Here is a 12703-nt window from a genome sequence, read left to right as displayed (position 1 = left end):
TCTTTGAACAGCAGGGAATAACTCTAGACAATTGTGCATGTGTATGTAAAGGCAGGGTTTTACATGTACACACACACAAAATCTCATACTCGTCCAGCCCTTGCTGCTTTTTATTGGACAGATATAAAATTAACAGCAGTCAAGAGCTGAGATGGTGAGTCAGTGCGCCTCAAACACACATTTACAATCGCAGGTCAGCTGTATGCTCCAATAAAACTTTACAGGCCAGCTTAAAGAAGCGCTGCCACTTTACAAGAAACAAACTTTCCTAATTAATCATCAAATTAATAACCTCAGGTCATTTACCACCACACCAGCCGGGTGCAAATTCCTATTAAAAGCAAAACCTGCAACAGCGGCCTAATGGCCATTGACATAAATCAATGAAAAGCTGCAGTGAAATTTTCCCTCGCTGAGCTGACTAATAGAAGAACTGTAAAAAGCACAATGCACGCCCAAGGAGAAGTGACCTAGCTGTGGCGTTAAACTTTTATACTGCCCTACTGCGCTTAGTTTAAAACCACATCAAATAGTGAAAATGGGCAAAAAAACAAAAGGGAGGCAGGTGAGATGACGGCCAGAACAGCTTAAAGGCCTGTGAGCGTTCAGCCCAGGTGGGGGCACTTTCAAATGCACAAATGTGTGTGTTTTAAGGCCCAATTATGTGTTGGACACAAGGAACAGTGTGTTAACAGTTCGGCTGACAAGCTTCTGTCTGACCCGGGTGGAACACAGGTGGCAAAAAAACTGCAATGTAAAACTCCTCGCCAGGCTTGCTCTCTAAAAGATTAATGACATAAAGGATTTGTCCCATCAGTCTTCAAAAGGCGAGTAAAGGTATGCGTTGAATTCTTGATCCCGGCCTATTTATAGCAGGAGTGATAGAAGAAGAGTTGGGGACATTTGTGAAGCCGTCATCATAGCTGGAATTCTTCCTCGGAGCTGATGAAAGAGCAGGAAAGAGGGGACATTGGGCTGCACGGGGGGTGATGGAGCTGCCGTTCGCTGCCAGGATGGGCAGCTGGCTCGCGTCTACAAAGGAAACTGTGGTGGCCATTTTTAGAAGTCTCTTTGAAAAAGCAAAACAAGCCCAAACAGTAAAGAATGAAGAAAAGGCTGGAAAAAAAAGAGGGTCGTCTTGAAGAGCCAGAATAAGCCTTTTGCGCAGACAGAAAGAAAGAAGGTAAACAGAGAGAGCCTGTTTCAGGGACTAATGGGCTTTCATTTCGGGCCGTGTGTTACCAACAGTATGGATTAGAGCTCGGTTTCAGAGATTACCTAAAGGGGGTTTTCTCACTCTAAAGACCCTCAAAGGATAGGCTGTGTTGTGTTGTATAAGGCTGAGGGATATACGTCGACTTGCGTGTGTATTAAATGACGGTCAGTGATCCCCTCTGTGTCTTACAGGTATTCTTATACGTGTGTTTGTGTGTGCTAAGGTGTTGACCTTCCATTAATTAAAAGCGGCCGGCTGAACTCTAGGGACAGAGCAGCTAAACAGCACAAGTCACAGTGCTAATATCAGGCAATTAAACAGGGAGGCATGTGAGTATATGAAACATAGAGAGAAGCAATTAACACGCTCGCGAAACACTACGGAAGCCACTCTGGAAATCGCAGGGCAGTGATCAAGCTGCTTCATATTATAGCTTGGTGTATTTAATAAAAATAGCCAGACTCTATTTATACACTGGGATGGAAACGTTAAAGACATTAAAGATAACAAATAAATACAGTGATTTAAACATTAATATTGAACATTGACTGGCTATGTGTAAATATTTTTATGTGTTTTATCAAAGCTGCAATGGAGTTGAGCTACTGATGTTCTTGTGAAATATAATTGCATTTCAAAATGTTTTAAAAATGTAATTTATTCATGTGATTCAATGCTGAGTTTTCAGCAAGCCATTACTCCAGTCTTTAGTGTTATGTTGAATCATGTACGTTTTGATGAATCATGATTTATGTCAGAACTGTGAAATAGGATTGTCTGATAATTAGAAAGTTCAAAGAGCAGCCTTTATTTAAAATTAAAATCTTGTGTAGCATAGTGCTTATTTTTATGTATCTTTGCTAGATAGAAGTATTTGTTCAAAATATTCATCAAAATATCAATAATCATTTTAGTAGTAAAAAAACTATAAATAGATATCTATTGTAATATACTGATCTTTACTATGTAATTTTGATGTATCTTTGCGGTGGCTCAGTGGTTAGCACTGTCACGTCATGACAAGAAGGTTCTCCCTGTGGGTTTCCTCCGGGTGCTCCGGCTTGCCCCTCAGTCCAAAGACATGTGCTATTGGCGAACTGAATAAACTAAATTTGCCATGGTGTATGTGTGTGTGGAGAGTGTGTATGGGTGTTTTCCAGCACTAGGTTGCAGCTGGAAGAGCATCTGCTGTGTAAAACATTTGCTGGATAAGTTGGTGGTTCATTCCGCTGTGGCAACCCCCTTATAAAGGGACTAGGCTAAAGAAAAATGAATGAATGAATAAATGGTAAAAACTGAAATAGAAGTGCAAATAGATACTATAAGAAACATACTAGAATGATCTTTACTCTGTAATTTTTATGCATCTTTGCTAAAATATTTTGAATGTTTTAAAATATTTATAATTATTTAAATGATAAAAATGTAATAATGCTATACATGTTTGTTTTTTATTCCCATAAGTTTATTATATTTGTTTCATGTTGCTTGTTGTTTACTATTCACTGTATTCACTCTCGTTATTTCATGCACTGCCGTGAAGCTGTTATGTATCTGTCTTCATGATGCTGTGAATCTTCTATATATTATCTTCTATATAATAGTATATGCTGAATTGCTAATATTAAATTACTAATTCAGCAGAAAATGGCCACTTGATTTACTGGACTTGATTTATTTACTGTTAAAACAGATGTAGATTGTTCTGTAAAGGCATTTTGTTTATTGTATTTTTAATATAATTATTTTGAATACCAGAAGAGTTATTTTGTAAAAAAAAAAAAAATATATATATATATATATATATATATATATATATACTTTCTTTCTTTCTTTCTTTATTTATTTCTTTATTTATTTATTGTTTCTTTCTTTCTTTCTTTCATTTGTTGTTAGTAATGTTAATTATTGTTTCTTTCTGCAAGATGAAGATAGCTAGTCCAAATCAGGCTAGTCTCAAAAACTGTACCATTTCAGTCAGACTAAAACGTTTGACGGATATTGAGAAGAAAAGTTATTGTTAATCTGACTAAAATCAAACTAAAATCAAACATTTATAGTGTGTGTACATTTATAGTATATGTACTGTCAGATTGGATTGTGGACTTATGCAGAGTTCTACAAGCACGCCAGAAAAGTTCAGGGACTTGTTTAACTAGCTGGCACTGTATACTGTATCATACAATAAGCATGAAATTACCATTGCTCACTCGTGTACAGCGACTCAGAAACACTATTGTCTTTGTTCTGTTCTTCTTCTTGACAGTATGAACACACTTGTGTTGAGAGATAAAAGCAGAAGTCAGTCATACACAGAGAGACACCTGTGCCAATTCAACAGCACTAACAGCCTATGAAATCCCATTTTCCACTCTGAAGTAACTGGATGTGTGTGTGTGTGTGTGTTGCTGTGTATGTGAGTTTGGCCTCTTTCTGAGAATGTCCACTTGTATTAATACAGTTCTACATCCAGATAGTGTTTGTCAGAGCACAGGTCTGCACAAGACATGTGGCTTTCTCACAATTCTTACTTTCTTTTCTTGCAATTATTTAATTCTATATAATTTATTTATTTATCTATTTTTTTTCTAGTGATTTTGATTTACCAACATATAAGCCAATTCTGCTTGTTGCAAGTTTATAAAGTGGCAATGTGATATACAGTTGAAGTCAGAATTATTAAACCCCTTGAATTATTAGCCCCGTTTATTTTGTCCCCAATTTCTGTTTAACAGAGATTTTTTTTCAACATTATAGTTTCTATTAATTTCTAATAATTTCATTATTCATTATAATAATAATTATTAATTTCTAAGTTTAATAATTTCTAATCACTGATGTATTTTTTCTTTGCCATGATGATAGTAAATACTGTTTTACTAGATACTTTATAATATCTAATTTTATCAGAAATACTGTGAAATTTTCCTTGCTCTGTTAGACATCATTATATTAAAAAAATAATAATAATTCAAAAGTGGGCTAATAATTCTGACTTCAACTATATAAACAGCAAGATACAAATCTGTATTATTATTATTATTATTATTATTATTATTATTATTATTATTAATTTTTTATCTAATTAAATACTTAGTTATCACAATTCTGTTTATATCTTACATTTCAGAATTACTGTAATTGCGAGTTTAATACTTGAAACTGTAAGATACTCATAAGTATAAAAAAGTTACAAAATTGCTTTAAATTTATATTATTCCAATTGTGTAAACAAGCCTTCCAAATATATTGACCTACTTTGTCCCTTTTTAGATATATTTTATCTTGTATTTTATGTATTTTTTTAGACTAATATGCTTATCATTTTGTTGTATATTTTCTGGACAGCACTTCTGTGTTTGTAAAGTGCTCAATACATACAGTTTGACATGACTTGACTTGATAATAAACGTTATAAAGAGTATAACATATCCAGATATTTTTATCTCTCTCTCTCTTCTCTTATTTTTTTTTCCTTTAGCTCGCGTCTGCCACCCTGTAATTTGCTGATTTGCACGCATGTCAAAAACTAGACCATCGAGAATAGCGAGAACAAAGAAACAGACAGAATGAGAAAAAGACATAAACTAAAACAGAGGAAAGGATGAGAGGACGAGAAATCTTATTTGAATGAGAATGCAGGCATTATCCTGTCTATTGTTTCAATGTGCATATTTGTTCACAATAACTTCGAGATGCTCATGACTTTCCCTCACACACATCCGCTCTTTTTCCTCTCGCTGTCGACAAAGTCTGGTGTGTGTGAGTATGTTTGGTCTGTACTGACAGCAGTGTGTGTGCCATCCATCTTGCGGGCCACAGTCGGGGCAGTTGAACAGCTCTATCTGCTATGGGTGGAGTTTTGGGATAAGGGTGATTAGCTGTGGCTCACACATTCATCCAGCCCATTATCAACACTTCACTACTGTGATCTGTCTTTCTCTCTCAGCCCTGTAGTCCACGAATGCTTCCTACACTTCAGAGAGACAGAAAGAGGTAATTAATGTATTAGCTTGAACCCACTGAGAGATAGGCTCAATCTCAATGTTACAGAAGAAGAGGGTCTAACACAAGCGACTCCTTGTGAATCTTTATAGGAAGTGGTCAGGCTTCTAGCTACTTGCTAGTGGGACAACATGTTGTCAGGAGGAAGGTGTGTTGTTGGGTGTTGAGCAGCACCTTTGGCCACTGTATTATTTACAGTTGTATGTAGTCCACAGCCACATCACCCTGCAGCCCAAGACTGGTTACTCACTGAAGCTAAGCAGGGCTGAGCCTGGTCAGTACCTGGATGGGGGACCACATGGGAAAGGTTGCTGTTGGAAGTGTTGTTATTGATGCCACCAGGGATGCTCAACCTGTGCTATGTGTGAATTCTAATGCCCCACTATAGTAAAGGGGACACCATACTGTTAGTGAGCGCTGTCTTTCGGATGAAACTGAGGTCCTGACTCTCTGCGGTCATAAAAAAATTCTCATGTCACTTCTCGTAAAAGAGTAAGGATATAACCCTGGTGTCCTGGCCAAATTTTCTAGATGGCCCTTAACCTTCATGGCCTCCCAGTCATCCCAACCCACCGAATTGGCTCTATCACTGTCTCTCCAGTCTACTAACTACTGGTGTGTGGTGAGCGCACTGGGGCCATTGACCTGTGGCTGCCGTTGCATCATCTAAGTAGATGGTACACAGCCACATCACCCTGCAGCCCAAGACCGGTTACTCACTGAAGCTAAGCAGGGCTGAGCCTGGTCAGTACCTGGATGGGAGACCACTAGGGAACACTAGGTTGCTGTTGGAAGTGGTGTTAGTGAGGCCAGCAGGGGGCGCTCAACCTGTGGTCTGTGTGAGTCCTAATGCCCCAGTAAAAGTGAAGGGGACACTATACTGTCAGTGGGCGCCGTCTTTCGGATGAGACGTTAAACCGAGGTCCTGACTCTCTGCGGTCATTAAAAAAATCCCATGGCACTTCTCGTGAAAGAGCAGGGGTGTAACCCCGGTGTCCTGGCCAAAGTCCCTCTATCGGCCCTTACGATCATGACCTCCCAATCATCCCCTTACACCGAATTGGCTCGATCACTGTCTCTCCACTCCACCTATAGCTGGTGTGTGGTGAGCGCACTGGCGCCGTTGTCCTGTGGCTGCCGTCGCATCATCCAAGTGGATGCTGCACACTGGTGGTAGTGTGGAGAGACCCCCCTCATGATTGTAAAGCGCTTTGGGTGTATGGCCATACACAATAAATGCGCTATATAAATACACATTACATTACATTACATTACATTGTGGTGGTTTTATATAACTTTAAAAACCATTTTGAGAACTACAATGGATAAATATTTATTATTATTTTGAAAAAAAAATCTGAGCTTCTTATTGTTTGTGTGGTGCAAAATGCTCCCTCTCCCATTTTTAATAGCTTGATGGTAGTTTTACAGTTGTAGCTTTTCTGTCATCTATTTTTTAACACCCACACTCTGAAGTGGTCATTTTAAAGCCAAAGCCCCTAAAATTCAGCGTTGATCAACAGGTACAGTCTGGTGACTTTATTTGACCTACAACTGAAGTCAGAATAATTAGCCCCCTGAATTTTTAGCCCCTCTGTTTATTTTTTCCCCTAATTTCTGTTTAACGTAGAGAAGATTTCTTCAACACATTTCTAAACATAATAGTTTTAACAACTCATTTCTAATAACTGATTTAATTTATCTTTACCATGATGACAGTAAATAATATTGTACTAGATATTTTAAGACACTTCTATACAGCTTAAAGTGACATTTAAAGTTAATTAAGTTAGACAGGTTAGGGTAATTAGGTAATTGAATAACTTGTATTGTATAATGATGGTTTGTTCTGTAGACTTTCGGAAAAATATTTAGCTTAAAAGGGGCTAATAATTTTGACCTTAAAATGTTATTTTTTTAATTAAAAAACACTTTTATTTAAGCCAAAATAAGACAAATAAGACATTCTCCAGAAGAAAAAAACATTATCAGACACATTGTGAAAATTTCCAGTGTATTCAAACATAATTTGGAAAATATTTATAAAAGAAGGAAAAATCAACAGGGGGCTAATAATTCTGACTTCAACTGTAAGTGTTTCCCAGTTGATGACCAGGAAAGAAATAAAAAAGGAACAGTAGCCTAACCATAACAACAAGCATACAAGCAATGCAATAAAAATATAGTTTAGAAAAAAAATACATTTTAAGGAATGGAGTTTAGTTAACAAAAAATAAATAAATAAATAAATAATAAATACAACCACACAATCACCATCATACAACCACCACACAAACAATAAGTAGCTCAGATTTTTTTTCTTTTAAATGATATAATAAATAATTACCCATTGTTGATCTCATAATGTTTATTAAAGTTCTGCAAAATGGTAATCAAGCTAATACCATTTTATTCCATGCTTGGACAATAAAATATAAAAGTCCCTGCCTTTTAATTTTGGAGTATACCTTTTAAAAAGATATTATATTCTAGAAAGTCCATGCCAAGCGGGAACCCTGTAAAATAGAAAAGGCACATAATCATACACAGTGATGAAAATAAGATGATGCTTATTTTATTTGAATTTTTAATAATTAAATGAAGTTTTAATGAACATAAAATTGTGATTAGCCAAAACTGGAACAAAAGTAATTGATTCATGAAACCAAAGACTGTTAAACAGACCCAAAACGATTTCAAAGTCAGGGGCAAATATCAGAATGTCTAGCCGAGGAAAAACTGCTCTCACCGGACACATGAGTAATGAGCACCTATCACCCCCTGGAGGTCACAAATCTCCACTATCGGCAAAGCACAGTTAAAATTACACACAATCTTTATAAATAAACCACAGATTTGAGTTTTGAAGAGCTACATTCTCGCATGAAAAAATTGGAATTGAGCACTTAAAACATTGTAATATCAAGTTTACATACGCAGAGGTCAAGAATCTGGTGAATAAGCAGAACAAAAGAAATTCAAGACAAATGTCAAGTGTCTCTCTTCTGTCATTAGCTCAACTTCTCAGTAGTAGAGTTAAAAATGTCATTCTGTGATACAGTCGATGTGTGAGATAAGAAAAAAATATTTATCAATGAATACATTAATGGGTAAATTAGTCTACATCTGTCCCTGACTACTTCTAATCCAAAACTCTGTCCAGCTTTCCCCTTCAGGGTCATGATGTCCTCCCACAGGAACAGCAGCTTTGATGCATCCTTTCTCTCTTTTGCTTTTTCAATCTCCCCATTGCTATCCATCACAGATCTCTTGTTTACAATAGTAAGAGCTAATACACATGAGAGACGCACACAGTCAAAAGCTTCACATCACCGTTTTCCTTGTAAAAAAAAAAAAAAATTACCTTCGGTCATCAAATCTAAATTTAACATCCAGTATGGCTATTGTTTGCAGAGGTGAATGAGACTATCATCATTTAGCTGAATGGTGTAACTGTGTCGCAGTGACAATGAGAGGAAGTCATTCGTCAGGACTTTGGCGGACGGTGGAATACAGTAATACACATTAATTCACTGATTTAGCAAGCATCTGGATACAGTAGTCACCTATTGTAAATGTAAAAAAAAAAAAAAAAAAAGCAAACATAAATCATAACTTCCAAAAACAAATCACTGCTCATTTTCACGTATTGGAGGTGTATGAGATTATGCAACTGACATACTATTTATCAAGCATTAGGAAACACGTGTTGTAGTTTTTACAGCTTTTTTCAGTCACTAACAAATGCTTACCCATACTTCAGATACTTTTCTAAACTCTTAACAAAGACTCACACCTACAAAACACAACTGGCCAAACAGATAATTTTCTTCTCAAAAATACGTTATCGCCTCACAGCAAGATGGTCGCTGATGGTCGCTGGTTCGAGCCTCGGCTGGGTCAGTTGGCATTTCTGTGCGGAGTTTGCATTTTTTCCCCGTGTTCATGTGGGTTTCGTCCTCCGGTTTCTCCCACAAGTCCAAAGACATGCTCTATAGGTGAACTGGGTAAGCTAAATTGTCCATAGTGTATGTATGCTAAATTTAGGGTAAGGTAAATAGAATGTAGTGTATGTGTGTGAATGGGAGTGTATACGTGTTGCATACGTGTTTCCCAGTGATGGGTTGTAGATGGAAGGGCATCCGCAGAGTAAAACATAATTGGCAGTTCATTCTGCTGTGGCGACTCCAGATTAATAAAGGGACTAAGCCGAAAAGAAAATGAATGAATGAAAAATACATCATGTTAAATACAGTATATACTAACTCTTCATTTCAAAATAGAGCACATCTTTTTCTGTACACACTAACTATACCAAAAACACTGGAAATCTGACTTAAAATGAAACTATTTTGCCAAGGAATAACACTTGTTTTCACTTCACAAGGAACACGCAGTCATTCAAAGTACACCAGGTTTAAAAATACTGGCTATTGTTGACAAATTTTTATTTTTTAGTTTTTTGCAAAACATGCAATCCACCGTTTTGACACTGAATTTCTTGGTTGGCAACTGTATGCCCACATGTACAGTAATGTTCACATTCAAAAGCATTCCAGCAAAAAGAAAAGTTTTTTTTTTTCCTTTACTGTTTACTACAGGAGGTACAGTAGAAGCTGTAGTATGATAGACTAGAAACACTTTTACAGTATTGCTTACAGTGTCTTTTTTAGAAAGCTATATGTTCATGCATATGTTGCCCTAAAATAACAACCGCTTTTTGTTTAATTTTATTATTAATTGTATTAATATTTTTTTTCATTCACTTCTTTTTAAAAATGTTATTATTTATTTATTTTTTATATGTTCTGAGCTATGGAGTAACATAGAAATTACCAAAAAAATCCCTTATATGTAAAAATTTTGACTCTAATCTGTCAAAAAAAAAAAAGATTTTTGTGCAAGAAATTATGCAAAATAGCACATATTTAAATTTCTTTTTACGCCTGCAGTTTAATATGACACTAACATGAAAAAAAGAACAAAAATGACACACAGCTTATCACCCTTCACAAATCTCTCATTTAAAGTAATATTTTCTATTGGATGCTTTACAATATTATATTTGTGAAAATACATTAGTTTAGTCAGTACTGAAGCCAAACCTGGAGATAATCTAACCAAATAACGTACAATAATGGTTCAAAAATTAGTAGCTAAAATGCATGTTTGGTAAAAATATTAAATAAAATTTTCAAAAATAGCAAAAAACAAGAGAAACAAAAAATACATACAATTTTGTTGAAATGTTGTAGGTTGTAATTTTTTTTATTGCAATAAATTGCATGAATTTAATTGTATTATCTTTTAATTTTTGCATATGTTTGGGGATTAAATATTATTGTAATAAATATTTCTGTTTAATAAATCTATTTTGTTCAAGTGCAACAATATATTACCCATATTTACTGAAAAATTGCTAAATATATTCATTTTCAAAATGGCGTGTACTCATATATGCTGAGCACTGTACGTGGAGACTTGTAAATAATTGTGTCCTTGTGTCCACTTTGTTTCCATCATACACATTTCTGTCGCCTCCTGCCCTAAAACCTAAAATAAGCTCCGAAAATGCAAAGCACTTTAATCACGCTGTACAAGGCTGCTGGGTTAGCTTGATAAATGAAGCCATTGTCCCGTGATTATCGCAGTTATTCACAGCACACGCACAACAGGGGAATCTTGCATTTGTTGCATTACATGGAAGGAGTCGCTGCTGCGCTCCTCACATGTTTCTCTGTCACAGCAGATTATAGCACTGTGGTAGACATTTATAAATATGAGGTAATCTGGCGTTCTGCGTTAGCTGCTATTATGCCATCATTATTTCAGTGGTGGCTGGAGCTCACACATGATTCATTGAAAGAATAGTGTAAAGAATTGCTCTCATTCTGTAAAGACATGCTTAAAGTATGAATTAATCACTCGCACAGTAAGTGTGAAATCGGTCTGTATTACACTTCACCAGCACTGGCACTGAACGAGGGCTGCTTTGGACATTATCTTTACTTAAGTGCACAGATTTGTGGGGGGGGGGGAAACGTATCAAAATGATGGTTCACCCAAAGATGAACTCATTTGCTCACCCTCATGTCATTTCAAATCTTTATGACTTTCTTTCATCTGGAACACGAAGAAAGATTTTTTTGAAAAGGGTTCAATGTATTTCTTCTTCTTCTTCTTTTTCTTCTTCTTCTTTATGCAATAGACTGGAAAAGAGAATTTTGTTTTGGACCTCAGTGTTCTTCAAAATACCCTTGTTTGTTTTCCACAGATACAAAGCCATACTGAGTTGGAACAACAGGAGGGTGAGTAATAAATGATAACAATTTATGCAAATGTTTTTATGTTTTTATTTTGATGGTTCCCTTTATGCCAAGTTCAGACTACAGAATAGTTTTGTTTATATTTATGTTCACTGTCAGTTATGAGATTATAATTCTTGTCATAATTTGGACAAGAAATATACAAGACTACACATTGCTTCTAGTCATTGCCTGTTGCCATTAACAACATGCATGATGTCATTGAAAAGGCGGAACTAACAACTGAATTCAGTAAACAAGAAAATAAATGAACAATGGCTACTGAAACAGTATGCAACTGGCTTTTCAGAAAACAACAGCGAAAGAAAGAAAGAAAGAAAGAAAGAAAGAAAGAAAGAAAGAAAGAAAGAAAGAAAGAAAGAAAGAAAGAAAGAAAGAAAGAAAGAAAGAAAGAAAGAAAGAAAGAAAGAAAGAAAGAAAGAAAGTGATTGTTTAAAGGATCTTTTGCTTTGGACAAACCTTTTTTTTTCAGTTCCTAAAATTATTGGTGAAAATACTCACATTTTAGTTTGTTCACTAAACAGGAGACAGGAACAATATTTGTTCGATCTGTGCTTTTTTGGGAAACTAAAAACTAGAAAATAAGCTACTTTTTGGGGATCTGAGCCTGCTGTTCAGTTCCTATGTTGTTCAGTTCCTATAGTCTATAAATATTTTGTGACAAAGCCACTATAATTTCTTCATTCATCACCAACAGCTCTCTTTTTTCACCATGTTTTAAAGCTGTGTTTAAAAGAACTTGCTTCTGTTGGTCAACATCAGAGACATGACAATCTGGCTGTGGAGGATCAAAAAAATTTAACTTACTAGTCTTTCTGTCTTATCGATCAAATTAGCATGTTCATACTGCAAGAAAATAGAAATAGTTTTAGTTACAGTAACACATTTCACATTAAATCAGCTTCTACTTCATAGCTTGGTCTAATCTTGCAAAAGCTACCAGTGACTGGAGACTCCCTCTGAATCCTTAAAAAATTATTTTCAATTTGCAATCTACACTTTTCTAGGTTTTAAACGTGCCTTATTTTCAGGTAATGTGCTTGAAACTGCTAGCAAATGTAATTGGGTTGCTTTCACAAAAGAAATCTCTGGAACACAACCTGCCATTTTTTATCTGCCCTTTTAAATTAAAACAAAAAAATACATTTAAGATGAA

This window comes from Danio rerio, chromosome 7, assembly GCF_049306965.1.
Source record: "Danio rerio strain Tuebingen ecotype United States chromosome 7, GRCz12tu, whole genome shotgun sequence".
Classification (NCBI taxonomy): Eukaryota; Metazoa; Chordata; class Actinopteri; order Cypriniformes; family Danionidae; genus Danio; species Danio rerio.
The sequence above is the reverse complement of the archived record's forward strand: the minus strand, read 5'-3'. Positions refer to the sequence as shown.